Source organism: Gouania willdenowi, chromosome 22 (assembly GCF_900634775.1).
Source record: "Gouania willdenowi chromosome 22, fGouWil2.1, whole genome shotgun sequence".
Classification (NCBI taxonomy): domain Eukaryota; kingdom Metazoa; phylum Chordata; class Actinopteri; order Blenniiformes; family Gobiesocidae; genus Gouania; species Gouania willdenowi.
Window position 1 is genome coordinate 29,963,596 of NC_041065.1, and position 16,858 is coordinate 29,980,453.

A 16,858-nucleotide genomic window follows, 5' to 3' on the forward strand; every position below is an offset into this window, starting at 1 on the left:
AGCTGGGCGATATGGCCTTTTATAAATACCGCGATATTTTTAGGCCATGTCACGATACACGATATATATCTCGATATTTTGCATTACCCTTGAATTAACACTTTGATGCACAAAATCACACCAGTATGATAATTCTATATGTTTACATTAAAACATTCTTGATCATACTGCATTAATATATGCCAATTTTAAACTTTCATGCAAAAAAGGGGATATCACAACTAAGTCAAAGTTGACATAACTGTATTTATTAAACAGTGAGTGGCTCAAACATAAAATTGTCAACAGAAAGTGCACGTTCTGTGCAAAATTGTCACGGAGACATTTCAAAACAAGACATTAGTGCAGGATGCAACTCACATGGCATTTCAAAACACAAAATTAAAGTGCACTTTTTGTACATAATGCCACTACAATATTTTAAAACAAATAGTGCCCTTTTGTGCATGTTGTCATTAAGATGGCATTTCAAAACAACACTAAATTTAAGTGCATCTGTTAGAGCCATATCATTATTATGTCAGTATTTTTTATGTTTAAATATTAATATGTTTGGAATAGGTAATTTTGAAATAGTTTTAAAGGTAATATTGTTTAAATATTGATTTATGTTGACGTTTTTAAATGATCAGAGTTTCTGTGCTCCATTGGTTTTGACTTGCTGCTGTAAACCTGGATTTCTACCGTAAAGTGTGGGTTAGTGTCGAAAAGTGAAGGAAAACACAGGCTGGTGAAGTCCATGCGGTCAAAGGACAGCAGTTTAGTGAAGCAGGACGAGGAGCAACAGTGTTTCTGACCGTAAAAACTGTTCAAACCGTCAACCTAAACAGTCAAAGTGGTCAGCATTGTCAGCGCCAGTGCCACCGTCAGTGACGTCATCGTCGTCATCACCGTCAATGACGTCATCGCCATCGGAAACGTCATTGTCGCGGTCGGACGTCAGTGTGGTCTTTACGTAAGGATTTATTATTTTTGGGACTTTGAGACTGAGCTTTAAATATAAGGACACTTTGATTTTGGAACTTTTATTTTAGTTTTTCTATTTTTTGTGGATTAAAGAGTCGGATTGATTCATCCTACGCTTGCCTCTTTTTTCTTCATTTTTTATTGGATTATGTTTGGAACAGACGAGTCAGAAAACTTCATGTCCTGCAAGGAAGTGGTAAAATTTCGTTTTTGTGTGTTGCCACTACAGCACCTTTTGTGCATAATGCCACTAAGAAATTTAAAAAAAAAAAAAAAAAAATCAAAAAAAAAAAAAAAAGTCCGCGAGTTTAACGGTATGGTCATTTTCAACACCGCACAGACTACAAGCTGCGATATATCGAGTATATTCGATATATCGCCCAGCCCTAATTTAAAGTCAAACAGCTGTCAGGCTCAGGACATACAGTATATCATGTACTATATAACTGCATCAGTAAAGAAAGAGTTAGTGAATGCAAAAAGAGAACAACAATATGTGTCTATAGCACAAAGCCCCTTTTGAGAATAGTGGAAACATTTAGTCCAATATATGCCAGAAAAGGTTCCCATGTTCTGCAGAAGACGTTATCTTTGGAGTGCAGTTTGTATGTTAAGTAGTCCAGTGGAATGTAATTAATTATGACTCGCTGCCATTGTACCTTGGAAGGGGCCTTGTCTGTGATCCAGTTTAAAAGAATACACTTTCGGGCACAAAAGGTTAACAACTTATAGAGTTCCCTCTTATATCTGTCAGTAATACATGTGTTAGATATACCAAGAAGTAATGACAATGGCCCACCATCTGTGTTGATATGTAAGATTTTGTTAATTTCTTGCTCTATGATGTGCCACACCTGCTGGATTTTCCTACAAGACCAAAAGCAGTGACCAAACCAATTTCTGTCTTACACGTTAGGCATTTTGTGGTTATAGTGGAGTTAAATTTATGGCGGAGGGAAGGAGAGGTATGTGCCCTGTGCCGTCTCATTAACTGAACTAACTTTACTCTATTACAAACACTTAAGATTTTCACATTCTTCCCAACCATCATCTGTAAACCAACTCAGAGCTCTCTCTGTCATATGCTTTTCAAACATGACGTATTTGTCGTGTCAGCGTCTTTAAGTGGAGCTTAACAGAGTTGGCATTTTTTTTTTTTAGAACAGCTGCCTTTCACAATGTGTAATATTTTGACACTGCAGTATTGTGGTGGCCCTCCTGATATAGTCCCTCAACTGTAAATAATGGAAACATTCTTTTAGTTGAATGTTGTATCTTCCCTGCAGACCTGACCATACTTTGAAAAGGGAAATGTATAATGCATAATTCTGTGTTAAACAATTTAATTAATCCTAACTCATTTCAATGAAAAAATGTCACCATTGCGTAGAACACATTTTTCCAAAAGACTTTGACGAACACAACTAGTTCTATACAGATAAGCTTCCTACGCCTCCTTTAACTCAATGTCAAATGGGATTAATGCTTCAGGACAAAGAAACCAAAGTGTGATTAGAAGTGCTTCTACAGGCAAAAAAAAAAACCATGTTTAAGGTCATTTTGAAGTGACCAGAAGTTGCTCCACAGACAGAGGTCAGCCTTTATCTGCCTCCCACACTCTGACTACTGAGACACAAACAAACAGCTGGGCTCTGACAGCTCCACGCTGAAATAAGAAATAATGAGAAAATTGTGGATGAGAAGGGAATAACGTTTTTTTTGGTTCGTAATTCACCATTTTGCATCAGTCTCATCCTTTGTTGCAGCTTTATTGTGATTAGACAATGGGGACGAAAGGAAATATGTATCATCTAATATTGGATAATTAGCTTATTTTGTGTATTGCTAGTGAACTGCAGCTATCCGAGGTGTTTTCTCGAGGGTTCTGCACTAATAAGTATCATGATGAGCCAGAGCCCGAAGGGCTTGACTGTCAAATGAGATGGCATTTAGCGTTTACCATAGAGCAAAGCCAAACAAATGTATTTCACATGAGGCAAATGGCTTGGCCCGAGGCGTTCGCTAAGTTCCCCCCACTGCTTCTCTAGTCCCTGTCAGCGGGACCGGAGCTTCAAACTCAGCCTATTTCAACGACTGCATTGATGTGTGTCTATATTTCCTTCTGCTCTATAGCTTTGAGCAGCACAGCGTGTAAGCCATTAAGCCTTCAGAGGCATGTTGTGCACACACACACACACACACACACACACACACACAAGCTCCTCGAGTTATGTAGCCAATTTAGAACAAATTGCGTGTCTAATGAATCAGTCTGATATCTGCATGGTGAGCTCTGGATCTATGAGATATGTTTGTGATTGTTGTTTTAAAGAGGGTGGTTTGCATGTGTGAAATCATTTGTCATGAGGTAAACAATGACAAATACAACAGTAGATAGTACAAATAAAGTGTTACGCATTGAAAATAATTGTATTCTGAAGAAAACCTATGGGATCAAGTTAGGGTCATAAATATTTGTGTGTGTGAAAAAATGATTGGCATTTGTAGAAAACATTTTGTTTGCTTGTGTGTGTGTGTGTGTGTGTGTGTGTGTGTGTGTGTGTGTGTGTGTGTGTGTGTGTGTGTGTGTGTGTGTGTGTGTGTGTGTGTGTGTGTGTGTGTGTGTGTGTGTGTGTGTGAGAACGTTTCTCTTACAAGTACAAAACCAAATACACAGAGGAATTGTGACCCTGTTTTGACTGCGTTTGGGCCAGCCAATCAGCACTCAGCTTACAAAACACCATTGGAAGGTTTCCAGCTGGAAACGCCTCCTTCCTTTTTCATTGTGCGATAAAAGACGGCGCACACACAATCTTTATGACCCTAATGTGATCTCATAAAAACCTGTGAAACTAAAGAAATGAAGAATGGGCGAGATTTTAATTACGGACACACGCAGAAAAAGTTTTTTTTTACGGAAGTGTATTGCATTCACTTGAATTTTTTTTTTTTTAATCCGTCTTTTCTGAATTCTCAATTTTTTTTTCAAAGTACTATTTATGTTTTTCATGCAAATTTTTTTTCTGAATTATCGAGATACTTGGAAATGCCTGCGTAGTCGATAGACTAATTGTAATGCCATTAATATGGCTTAAAGATAGAACTATACCGCCCATCTTCAACCAAGTTGAATGTACATTTTTATTAAATTAAACAAGATGCCCATGTTTATTCTCCATAAAGAAATACATGCATCTGTTGTTTCAGATGAGCTCTAAGCTCAGAAAAAAATTTGTGCGAAAAAAAGTTGTACAAAAACCATTAAAAATAAATACAATTATTCAGAATTTTACTTCAAGTGAATGCAATACGTTTCTGTGCTTATTAACATATTGTTTTCAGGAAAATTTTACTTTTTAATATCTAGTATGTATTGCTTAATTAAGCAGATTAATCCTAGCTTTCTAGTTCTGCTAGTTTTTGTTTTTTTTGTAACGCAGGTTCGATTGATGATTTTCAGCACTTTTCCTTTCCACTCCGTCCACTATCATCAGACGTATCCATGGAAACCACTTTTTTGATGTACATTAGGTATTTGAACAGGAGCCATTGAGTTGTACCACAGTGGGTTCACATTTTACATTTCACCACAAAAAAGTTAACGCAGACCTTCATCATTCAACCCCATGTTAAAGAAAAATTAAGAAAAATGGAAAATGAAGTGAGCTACCACAACCTTTGAGTTCCATGATTTTCACCATCCCAAATGTGCCCCTAATGAAAATTAGGAACAATGCAATTCATTTTGCTTCCTGAGAGATTTTATACACAAATATGCCTCCATTATCTTAACATAATGCACACACGTGGGAATAAAGCATACAAGTGAGAAATGAGGCTACTCTGAAGTAGCTTAAGGCTCTAATTAGCCACAGTCACGTACGGTGTGGACACAAAAACATGTTATTGTTGCATTTTACCATTTTGAACAGGAATGATGACTTTCAAACTGAATTTCCCTTTTTAACCAAATTTGAGTCGGCTCATTTGGCTCGTTTGCAAAGTTAGAAATTCATCAAGCGTGACATTCAACCACTAAAACTATTTTTCTGTTCATGAATGCAAGTGAATATCTGTAATTTTACATCAAAATCAAGAGGTAATAATGTGTGTTTCCAGTTTTTTTTTTTGTAAATCAGTAAATTTGAAAATTCATGGATAACAATAATAATTAATATAAATATTATATATTCTGTTTAACTGCATTTCTTTTAATTAAAAAGGTTTAAATGCATAAAAAGATAAATTAGTATGTGGTCACCTTGATTTAAAAAAATAATAATAAAAATGTTACTTACTAAATTACGTTTGTAATCTATTCTGTTATTCAAAGTGACTGCTGTTTTAAAAAATACATTTAAAATGACTCCAAATCTTTTAAAATGTATTTCCTGCCCTATTTCAGTTACATTATAGTCTTGTATATGAGTTTTTCTATTCTTATTCCCATCATAATTTTCATGCAATCCTTGCCCAGTGATGACGATGTCTTTTTTATAATTAAATATCATGCAGTGAAATTCTTATCCATCATTAAACCTCATATTTAAACATTAAAATGGTCATTTTGGTTAAAGAGCTTCTATATTATCAATTCTATATTTGCTCACGTTTAATCAAAAGTGAGAGCAGCGTTAAATACAGAAAATATTCAACATTTTCAGCTTTTCAGTTGCTTAACATTTCAAATGTGTGACATTATACACATGCACGGCACAGCGACGGATAGTTTGACCCTGCTAAATGTCGGCTACTGTATATTATGCATTCTGACGGGTATAAATAGAAGCCCAGAGGGGTCAACTTTGCACACTAAAGTGTGGCTGATCCAATAAATAGGAGCATGGAGTCCAGCTGAGGATGTGTATAAAAACCCCCTCAGGAGTTAAAAAACTGATTCAATATTCAACTTAAAGCTGCTTAACCACATATATCCCATTTTATTAAACTGTAACAGTATTTCTCATCCACTACTGATGCTAGTGTGAGTCCATTAACCGCCAAAGTGACTTTTCTCCTGTTTTCACAGTTTGTAAGTTGTTGACAAAACAATGATGGTTGTTAATATTGGGGTTTCCACCGAAACATGAGCATTTGTCAACAACCCGTTTGTTTAAGGTAGAAACAAAAAGAAACGATCAGTTAAACCTTAGTAATCGATTACAGTTTCCTCCCACAGTTTAAACAAAATAATGCAGGTTTATTGGGGTTAACCTTAATGGGAGTTGGAATTAATCGGTTAGTGAGCATAATTAAGGCTACGTTACACTTATGGTCTCAATGCTCATTCATATATTACACATTAAATGCATCTTCTATCAGTTTGGAGTATAAATGGAACCTTGTATCAGGCTCGTCTCATCCACGGGAGATGCAACACCCACACTTTCACAAAAACAAAACTTGACTTTGCACCGAGGGATTCATTGTTGAAAACGTATTGGTCCAGCTAGATTGATTGAATGGTGATCGAGCCAATCACAGCCAGCCATTTGACGAAGCCGCACTTCCGAGAAGGTAAACAAAGAGTTAACAGCGATGAGTAAAGTGACAAAAAGTGAGTAACAGCTTGAAAAAAATGGTCCAAAAGTGGCAAAACACGTAACAAGAGTGAAAAGTGACTAAAATGGACCAAAAACACTAAAGAGTGGCAAAAATAAAATTACAAACAAGAAGAAACAGGTAGTATGTAAGGGCAAAGGGTAGCTCAAATGAGCAAAATGTGGCAAACAATAGTGAAAAATGGCAAAAGTGTAGCTTATTTGGATGAAAAGTGGCAAAAAACGGTTAAAGAATTGACAAAAACTGGATAAAAGTGTCAGAATTAACTTGCAAAAATTCATCATAAATTAGGAAAAAAGGACATGTACTGGCAAAAGGAAGCTAAAATAAATAAAAAAAAACAAAGTGTCAAATGTTTTGGGACAAAGGGGCAAAAATGGGACAAAGGAAGTTGCAAAATCGTAATAAGTGGTTAAAAGTTTCCCCCTTTTACGGTTTTCTGGGAGAATAATATTTAAAATTAAGACATGTTGACCATCACTGACAGCTTTATCATGTTTTTTGTAAATTCATTTAATAAACTAAATCAGGAGTCTACAGTTGCTCCTGCCCTGAAGTGACCTGTACGCACATTAAGAAGTCTTGAGGTACGTTGTGGCTTCTGGAAGTAAATATGGAGGCGTCTCGTCTTTGTGCGCGTGTGGCACTAATAATATGGATGAGATATTAAATATTTATTAATTTTAAAAACTCACTCTCCTTCCACCGTCTACTTTTTACTCCGTCCTCCATCGGGGTACAAAATATCAAATACGTATCAGATTTATACCCACATATGAAAGAAAAAAATAGTAATTCTACTGTTCACATTGACATGAAAAAATGAAAAAAATAGGAATTGACCTGCAGTGTGAACATAGCCCAAGTCTCTCTGTGTGTCTGCCTTACATGTGACTAGTTTCAGATAAATGAACGAGTATGAAAAGATCAACTGTAATTGGCCAATTTTTCTTTCAACCTCCTGCTCGTGGTTGGACAAACTTAGACCTGATTCATTTATTAAAGATGAAGAGGTTTAGATGATTGTCCAGCTCAGTGTTAACGTTCTTGGTGAAAAAAAGAAGCTCTTGGAGAGTTGAATTAAAAATAAATGTGCGCCAATCCCACTGGACACTTTGGAAGGATTATGGATTAATTATTCACATTAGCTTTCATTTTCCCGAGCTTTGTTTTCATATCGTGGCAAACTATAGGAAATTAAAAGAATCCTTTTTGTCCTTTCTAATGTAGTGCAGGGAGTGTGTCTATTTATTTATTTAAGGAGTCATTAAAATAGGTTTATTGGTAGAAAACCCACGCAGACTTGTGCAGTTGTGCTTGTGGTGTTGACTTGCTGCCACCAAGCTGTCAAGTGTGGCGGCAAACCTTGAAACTTAAGAAAATAAAGATTTCATAAAGTTTGCTTCCCCTCTGTCACCAGTTTTCTAATAATGACTGAAACTACAGTCGTGTGTCCCTCCTCCTCAATAACACCGGCTTTAGAAATCCTCTGATTCAGCAGACTGTGTGCGTGCGTTTCCAATCTGTGCTGGATTCTAATCAGTCCACACGCTGAGGCGCCGGGACTAAGTATACAATTCATGAACAAACTGATAAATGCATCAGGCGGATTTGGCTGAGACTTTGCTGTTTAATGAAGCAGTTTAATCGACTTGTTGATGCAGACAGGTTTTGTTTTTTTTTGTTTTTATAGATATATATAACTTTCTTCTTCTGTAAACGTGATGAGGTTGTGTTTTACTTGCTTGTGTTTTGGAGGACAGCTGTACGTCTACATCTTACCTGTTTCTCTCATGTGTTCACTTGGGATCTGATAAAAAGAAAGGCCTTTGAAAAGATTCCATAAGAACAAACGAGGCCTCACAGGTTGATTCATTCAAACGCTGAGTAGTACAATCACTATTGATTTTTTTCTTTTTCTGTAACACAGCAGCGCACTAACACAGCCCTCTGACTACTATCCACGGCTGGTTGAGTGAATAATAATCGTGTCCTTTGGTACAATAGTGTGGTCACTGGGAGTCTCTGCTGTAGTCGTACACTGCATTAATCAATGCTGCCATAACACAAATGTGACACCAACCACAGTTAAGCTTGACTACTGCTCACATTTAGAGTACATTTGTGAAAAAAACAGAGAAGGGATGACTTTGAGAAACATTCTTATCCCGAAAAATAGCTAGCCAACATTATAGGTTTCTATGAGAACTGTTGTTTTCTGTGTAAACCTTAAACTTAGGCTTTGTAACCAGGGCTTGACGTCATAGGCGTTTGTTTTCCGTTTTTTGTTTTCTGTACCGAAGCAAAAGAGTTTGAATTTGAAAAACAAGGCGTTTTTTCATCCATTTTTTCATTTTGGTTTTGGAAACAAATATCAAATAATGAGTGTTTTTCTTCTTCGTTTTTCATGTTTTTGTTACATAATGAAAAACTAATGAACGAATGATACATGGACAGGTGTCACGTCATAATAATGACACTAGCGTAGTGTCAGCCTTATGTATAAAACTTAAAATAAAGTGTTACCGAAAATGCTAAGTGGCTAGTATCTGTGGGAAACCAGTGTCCACAGTGGCCACTTAGCATACAAGTTATTGTCAAACCCTGCATTGTAATGTAAGGGTGCTAGGCTGTTCAATGTTAACTGAACCACTGCAATTGCAGAAATCATTTCTCATAACATTGTTTTTAAATGTGCCAAATAAAAACAAGTAAATACTTCGATAAATAATTATTTCCTGGTAACAACAAAAAACACCCTCTCTGTCTTTTCTCCAGAGGAACAAGACGTAACAATGAGAAGGCCATGTATGAACGCTTACAGAACTCAATTTATTCATGATGTTCCCCATGAAATGCTCGGGAATAAATTATTTCTTTCCCTGGAACCTTTCCCTCCTGGCCTCTGTCCTTCCTCATTTCTCTGGAGTTTCTCCCATCTGAGTGGGAAGAAGAGATAGAGAAAGAAGAAGAAGAAGAAGAAGAAGAAGAAGAAGAAGAAGAAGAGGGCAGGAGTGAGGAAGCTGTGGAAAACCTTGCCCTCTGAGATGGAATAAATAATCAAACCCAAGAGGATGTTCTTAGCGGTGCATTAGCATGTAGAAGCAGTTTGTCTGAGTTATGATCCATGCTCACTGTGATATTTATGGTTGAGAAAAATTAAAAACACCTTAAAATCGATCAATTTACTTTAATCATTAAGTAACTGATTACAAGGACTCACGTTACTGTAATTGAGTTGCCTTTATGGGTACTTGCACTTTTTTAAGTATATTTCTAAATCAATAATTTTACTTAAGTACATTTTAAAAGAAGTAAAAGGAATTAATGACGTTTCTACACCCAACCGCTATTGAGTTAATGATTATTATTTGTTTTAAAATGATTAACGGACATTGTGAAACTACAAAAAAATGAAATGACCAGACAACAATTAAATGCGTCACATAATAGCCGACCAATCAGATTAAACGTATTGCACGGCGCCAAAACAGCATTGAATGGTGGTTATTTTCTCAGTTATAGAGTTAATAAAATTAGCTCTACTTAGAGCCTGACAATTGTTTGGAATTTTGAATTGAATTCGTTAATTTAAAAAAGAATTGTACATTTTGACAAAACCTTTTATTTTATACAGATGCCTTTGTGGAAAATAAATTAAGTTCCAACTGTGCAAGATTTGAAGAATTTTATACATGAGATGTTTACTGTATGCAAGGGAACCATGGCAACAACATTTATTGCCAACAATAAACGTGGGCAGTAAAAGTAACTAGGAACTTTTACTTTGAGTACTATTTAATTGAGCAACTTTTTACTTGTACTTGAGTATTTTATGTATGACTTACTTCTACTCTAGTAGACTATATCAGTACTCTTTACCCCTCTGATTATTGGAAATAATGACGATGCATCGATTTATCTCCCACCTCTAGTTTACATATATTTATGTAGAAAATGACAGGCTTTATTGGTTGACATGAATGTCATCCAGTGATGTAGCATTTGAAACACAACAACAAAGTCATTACTGATGGTAATTGTTCAAAACTGTGGATGAAATGGGAGATGTGTGTAGCATAAAGTTGAACTTGTTCCTCATTACACTCTAACAGTGGACCAAACAGTGCAGTCCTGCTGCTGCTTCGCTCTCATTAAGGTTTAAAAAGCCAAAAGGGATTGTGGGAACCCACTAATGTTCTGTGTCACAGTAAAAAACCTTTTAACGACTTCATGTCTGCAGCAGTGTCAACAGAACATAACCTTCCATAGCCAATGGGCTGGACTGAAAACATCCCAATCAACCCTCCTGGAGAGTGATTGACATGTTAATTATGAACTGCTCTGGATATTATGATAATTACCATGGAATGGCGACAGACACACAGAGACTAATAATCATCAGTGGATTTAAAGTCTTTCATTTCTGTTCCTCCTCTGCCTGAAAACTGAGCTGTTACTTTACTGAGTCACGGGTCAATGTGGGAGCTTTGAAAAAAACCCAACAACAACAAAATCTGATAAAGTGTCAAAAAATAAAAGAAAGTGAAATCTGATTTTTTTCATCAACATTTTCTAACATGATGGTAAAACTCGAGGATCAGCGGTGCTGATATATTCTACTCAAATAGAAGTATTGGTAATTGATTGAAATTGTACTCAAGTTCAAATACAAGTAGGTCATACATACAGTAAAATACTCAAGTAAAGTCAAAATTAGCTCAATTAAATCAAATCAAATCAAACTTATCATATATAAAATATAATTCAAAGTGCTTTAGGTCATTAAAACCTTGTTTAGAATAAAAAGTACCCTCAAAGTAAAAGTTACTAGTTACTTTCACTCCCCACATTTATTTTTGGTAATAAATGTACAGTAAACAGCTCATGTATAAACTTAAAAAGGAGGAGACCAAATCTCGTACAATTGGAACTTAATTTATTTTCCACAAAGGCATCTGTATAAAATAAAAAGGTTTGTCAGTCATTTTTAATCACCGGTCTAATAAGTCAAAGTAATAGATAATTTATTTATTATACAAATGAGAATATTAATAATGCTATTTCAAATGATAATGATTTTGTATTATGATAATGATTCTTGTCTTGTCATTTCATTTTTTTTTGTAATTTCACAATATCTGTTGATCATTTAAAAACAAAAAAACAATAATTTACTAAGTAACGATTGGGTGTAGAAATGTTTAAAAACGTACTTAAGTACAGGTAAAATTACTGATTTAAAATGATATTTAAAAAAGTACAAGTTCCCTTAGAAGCAATTCAATTAAAGTAACGTGAGTACAGAGGATGTACATAGTGTTTGAAATACATGTTTATTCTTTGAACTTTAAGCCACAAATGACAATTATTAGTTTATATTTTGAGCATAATGTCGTTTCATCAGCTGGCGTCCTCTCCTCTCCTCTCCTCTCCTCTCCTCTCCTCTCCTCTCCTCTCCTCTCCTCTCCTCTCCTCTCCTCTCCCCTCCCCTCCCCTCCCCTCCCCTCCTCTCCTCTACTCTACTCTACTCACGTATCCTTTTTTAGTTTCCTCTGAGGTGCTGCTACTGATCTCTAATGAGCACAAAGGCGAGGAACAGAATGCGAGCTCTGGAATTCCCTGTAGAGCGACGACACCCGAGGTCAGATAAAGTGAACATCACGGCTTCTGCCGCCACAAGGCACATAAACTAGGGCCGAAAGGAGCTTTGGCAGCTAAATCCGCCACTGAATAACATTACCTGCTACGGGAAGAAGGTTTGAGTCGACGTCTAACACTGCAGAGGCCTTTCAGATCACGGACACGCGTTTGAAATTCTGGGAAATGTTTGCAGCCGTACAAAAATTGATTTGTTAAAGCACACAAAGTTTGGCAGCTCTCAAGTGTCTTTGTCAGACTTCCCAGACTGTGAAGCATCCAAGCATCGAGTTATGGGCCGTCTTTTCAAAGTATGCTGAGGACTTTGACTCCTGTGATGCTCGAAAATGAGTAAAAAAAAACATTTTCTTCCACCTCCTACGCACCATTCACCTCCAGAGCCTTAGTGGTTTTGTTACCAAAGATTGGCCAATTTTTTTCCCTTTACTGCCAAACAAAAAGCTGAACAAGTTGAACCTCTATGATCTGTTAGGATGTATAAGAGACGGGTTTCTTTAGTTCATGTTACAATTCATTATAACCCCAAATATATCTTTGGTTTAATTAAAGGGAGATACTGTATAAGATTTTCCCCAATTCTGTTTCAGAGTTCACTCATTTCCTCGCCGGTTTACGGTTTTCCATTTTATTTCCATCTTTCCCTATTTAGATTACTTTACTGGCTAAAATTGTACAAAAAATGTTATGTAGATATATGGTTGATAGAGTTTTTAATGTTTTGCAAGAATGTCCGTTAGCTACACTGCTCGACACTCAGCCACCCGTTTTACAGGAAAAACACCTTTGAATTGTGTGATATCGTCCCAAAACAAGCAATTGAAGATTTAGTCCATGTCATAGAGAGATTTCTATTTCATTTCACACGATATCCAGCGCAGCCATGATTACGCAACACAAGATTTTGAAATGAGATTGTGAGTTAAATTTGACTTATTCGTCCGTTTGCCAGCTTTACTAGACATTACGTCACTGTTTTTTGGGGGGATAATAGTGTGCAAGTGTGCAATATTATCTCAAAATATGGATGTGAGGTATTTCTATTTCATATTGGGGCCTGATTTTAAACAATGCGTTTTCCGTTTCGTAACGGGAATTACACGTTTTCCATCTGTTTTTTGCGATCACGGAAAATTGGAGTCCCTACAACTGGGAGAAAACCATTGCTATGGGTGTTTGGTTTGTGGCAAGGGCACAACTCAAATCTGTGCTCTCTGTTTGGTCATTCAAGTCTTCTGTCATCCAGATAGGGAACTTAAAGTTTAACTTTAGGTCTATCAATGCCCATTTGCCCTTCAGTTTATTCCCCTAGTTTATATCTTTAAGCAACAATCAAATGATTGTGTTACTGATTGTCAGATGAAATAAAGTCACGAGCTGATTTTCCATTACAGAATTTCACAAAATGAAATCAATATTTCTAAATGTCGACAAAGTAGAATTGCGCTTTGAACGTGTTTCCATTGAAGGTTGTTTTGGGGAGGAGCCTCGTAACTCCGGTGAAATCTCATCCCGTGAGACTTCTGAGCAGGAAGATGGATGCTCCAAACCTCCTTAGAAAACTTCCTTTGTTGTTTCAAGAAATGTCCCGGTCTCCTCTTCTGTCTACACGTACCGCGCCAAGTGGTCATGTGACCAAGTATGTCATGTCATGGGACAAAGTACGTCACGTTTTGTGATGTGTAATTGCGGGAAAAGCGTTTTTGCGACACATTTCAATATCGAAACGTCTGAAATTCTGCCTCATTAAAGTGTAAAAACTTTTTAGCGATATTTGATTGTTTTTTTTTTTTTAATTCAGGTGTTTCCATCACCAGTTTTTATTGCGCTATTTAGATTTTGCGCATTTCCAACAGTAATGGAAACGCAGCTTCTGTTAGATCGAAATGAAGAAACAATAACCATAATCTGTTTCAGTACATCGGAATATCAATCAATTACCAATAACTGGACCTTGAAAGGTTAGTTAATGGGATAATTTACACAGCAGAACATAGGGAATATGATCAAATCATATCCAAATATGTGAGTTGACTCAGCTCTGTGGAATCAAATGACCTAAAGCGGACTGCTATATACTTAGTAGAAATAGGGAAAGTGGATACCACCGCTCTACTTTTCCCTCCACTCATTTAGTCAAGAAGATGCACTCAATAAATCACTCCCACGGTGAGGATGGAAGGATGGTATCAGGATTTTGTGTCCTTTCAGAAAGTTGTGGTGCTGAGGAAATGTCATTACGTGCCATCTATTTTAGTCTTTTAGTGTAATGGCTTCTCAGGGGAACCTGCAGACTAACAACTGCGTACATTGAAAAATCGCTACAGCCCCTGGGAGTTCTGCTGACTGGCTTGTGAATCAACAACTTCAATGAACGTTCCAGATGCTACAGCAGCTTTAGTGAGCAGGAAATCCCTCCTCACACTGCACTGCCTCCCTGTGCGAGTGAGATTTAAAGTCTAAATAAATTCTGGATAAGTACAGTCTATATATATTATTATCTGTCCTTAAACGTGATGATAAATTTATTCTGGTAACACTTTCACAACCTGAACTTGAAGTTTTTGGTCAAGTTTGGACGACCTTAAGTTGCTGATTGTAAGCATGTGGAATGTGGATAGCAGAGTTGGTGTCAATTACAATTACGTTTAGGGATAGACCGATATGGATTTTTTAGGGCCAATGCCAATACCGATTTTTTTTTCCATCAGCCTTAGCCGATGACCGATACGCACTGCTGATTTTCTTGAGTCAATTATTGGAGCTGATAATAATTTTGCTCCCTCAATTTACATCATAACAATTACACAAAGATGATAACAAATGGTGAGAGTCTCAATTTAAAAAAAAAGGAACATTTATTGAAATGAACAAAGGTGAGGTAGAACAACACCAAGTAAAAAATATTTAACAAATAATAAAAACAGGTGATGTAGAACAAGAACAAGTAAAAAACAGAGTGAGACATCTCATGCAATATAATGAAAGAACTGTTCGTCCTTGTCCTGAAAATAGTTTTGACAAAAGATGGCCTGACTGAAGATATATTTCATTAACAGGATCTTTGAGTATAACGATATATAGTTATAGTATTAAACACAAAAAGAAATCATGAATAATAGTCCATTCCAACACAACCCCAGAACATAAATTAACAGAGGAAAATAACGTGCGCATTAAGCAACAAACTGTTCAAGTTTCTGTTCTAAACATTAACAAGAATAAATATTCAAACAAGTAGTAAACGGCTTCTCAAAGTTAAAAATTTCTTCTTAGCGCAGCGCTCTCATATCACTGAGTGACACACACACGCGCGCGCCAAATCTCCAGCCAGCTGCTTGTTAAATACAACAGTGACAACAACACGTAGAACCACGGAACAACGTCAGCTAAGTTAAACAGTTTAAGGTTGAAGACCTTTCTTCACGCTCTGCTAGTGGGGGGAGGGGCTCTGCTCACTGCAGCCTCTGTCTCCAGAAACAGGAGCAACCTGTGGCAGCCGCTCTGTGCATAAAGTGGATCGGCCGATGCCGATACAAGTAAAACACGCAAAAATCCGATGAATTGGTAAATCACTGATTACGTCTTTAGTTATCCATGTTCAGTTACAACTCAGTTATGATTACAATTAAAAATGAAATTCAATTACAATTATGTTCTCAATTACCAACTTTTAAATTTAATTAATCACAATTACTGAGATAAAAAACATGCTGACGGTATAATACGTAAGTTTTAGCACACTCAAAATGCAAATTTACTTTACTGATGTCTTATTCCTTTTAAAGTTAAATTAATTTGGTTCCTTAAGCTTTTCTGAGACTTATTTTACAAATTCTGTCTTAATGTGGTACTTTAATCATATAAAGCATCTTGAGATATCGTATATACTGTATGAAAGATGCTTGACCAGAGATTGACAACTTCTATCACAGTAAGGGGTCACAAAAATGTGATTGTGATAAACGTTCAAATCAGAATTTAGGATTCGCGATTTTTGCGATCACAACTATTAATTCAAATTCAGCAAGTCCCTAAGAATTCTGTCCAATTACCGCAGCATTTATGCAATTTTGTCTAATCTAACTGAGCCTAGAGAGGTTTGAGGTGTTGAGGCGAATTCGGTGACAGAACGAAAATGTGGTTCAGCTTAAACAACCACTGATTCTCGATGTAATATTCTCTGCACTGTAAACCTTTAAAATGGGATGGAAATTGTCTTTTTTCTGTATTGTTATGAAAGAATTGCAAGTTTATGCAAAGTTATAGAAAATGATAAAGACTTAAAATGCAGCAACTTTTGCCAAGATTTTTGGAAAAAGCTGCTGCAAAATCAGGCATTGTAGGCCTCAATAATCACAGAAAATGGCTACAAAATCCTGGAGGGACTGATGAATGCAGGAAAGAACATAGAGTTTGTGTATTCTTTTGTAATTTTGTATGTTTTTTGGAGGCATTTTGTACATTTGGGTGCAATTTTGTACATTTTTGGGCTTATTTTTGTGTGTTTCAGTCATAATTTTGGGTTGTTCTGTTGTTTTGGTGTATTTTGGGAGTAATTTGTTGCATTTTTGCAGTAGTTTTGCGTTAAAAAACCACAACTACCACAATAATTCTAAATAAATGTGCCTTTCTTTGATTCTTATTGCTTATAGGCTTTATAGGACCATGT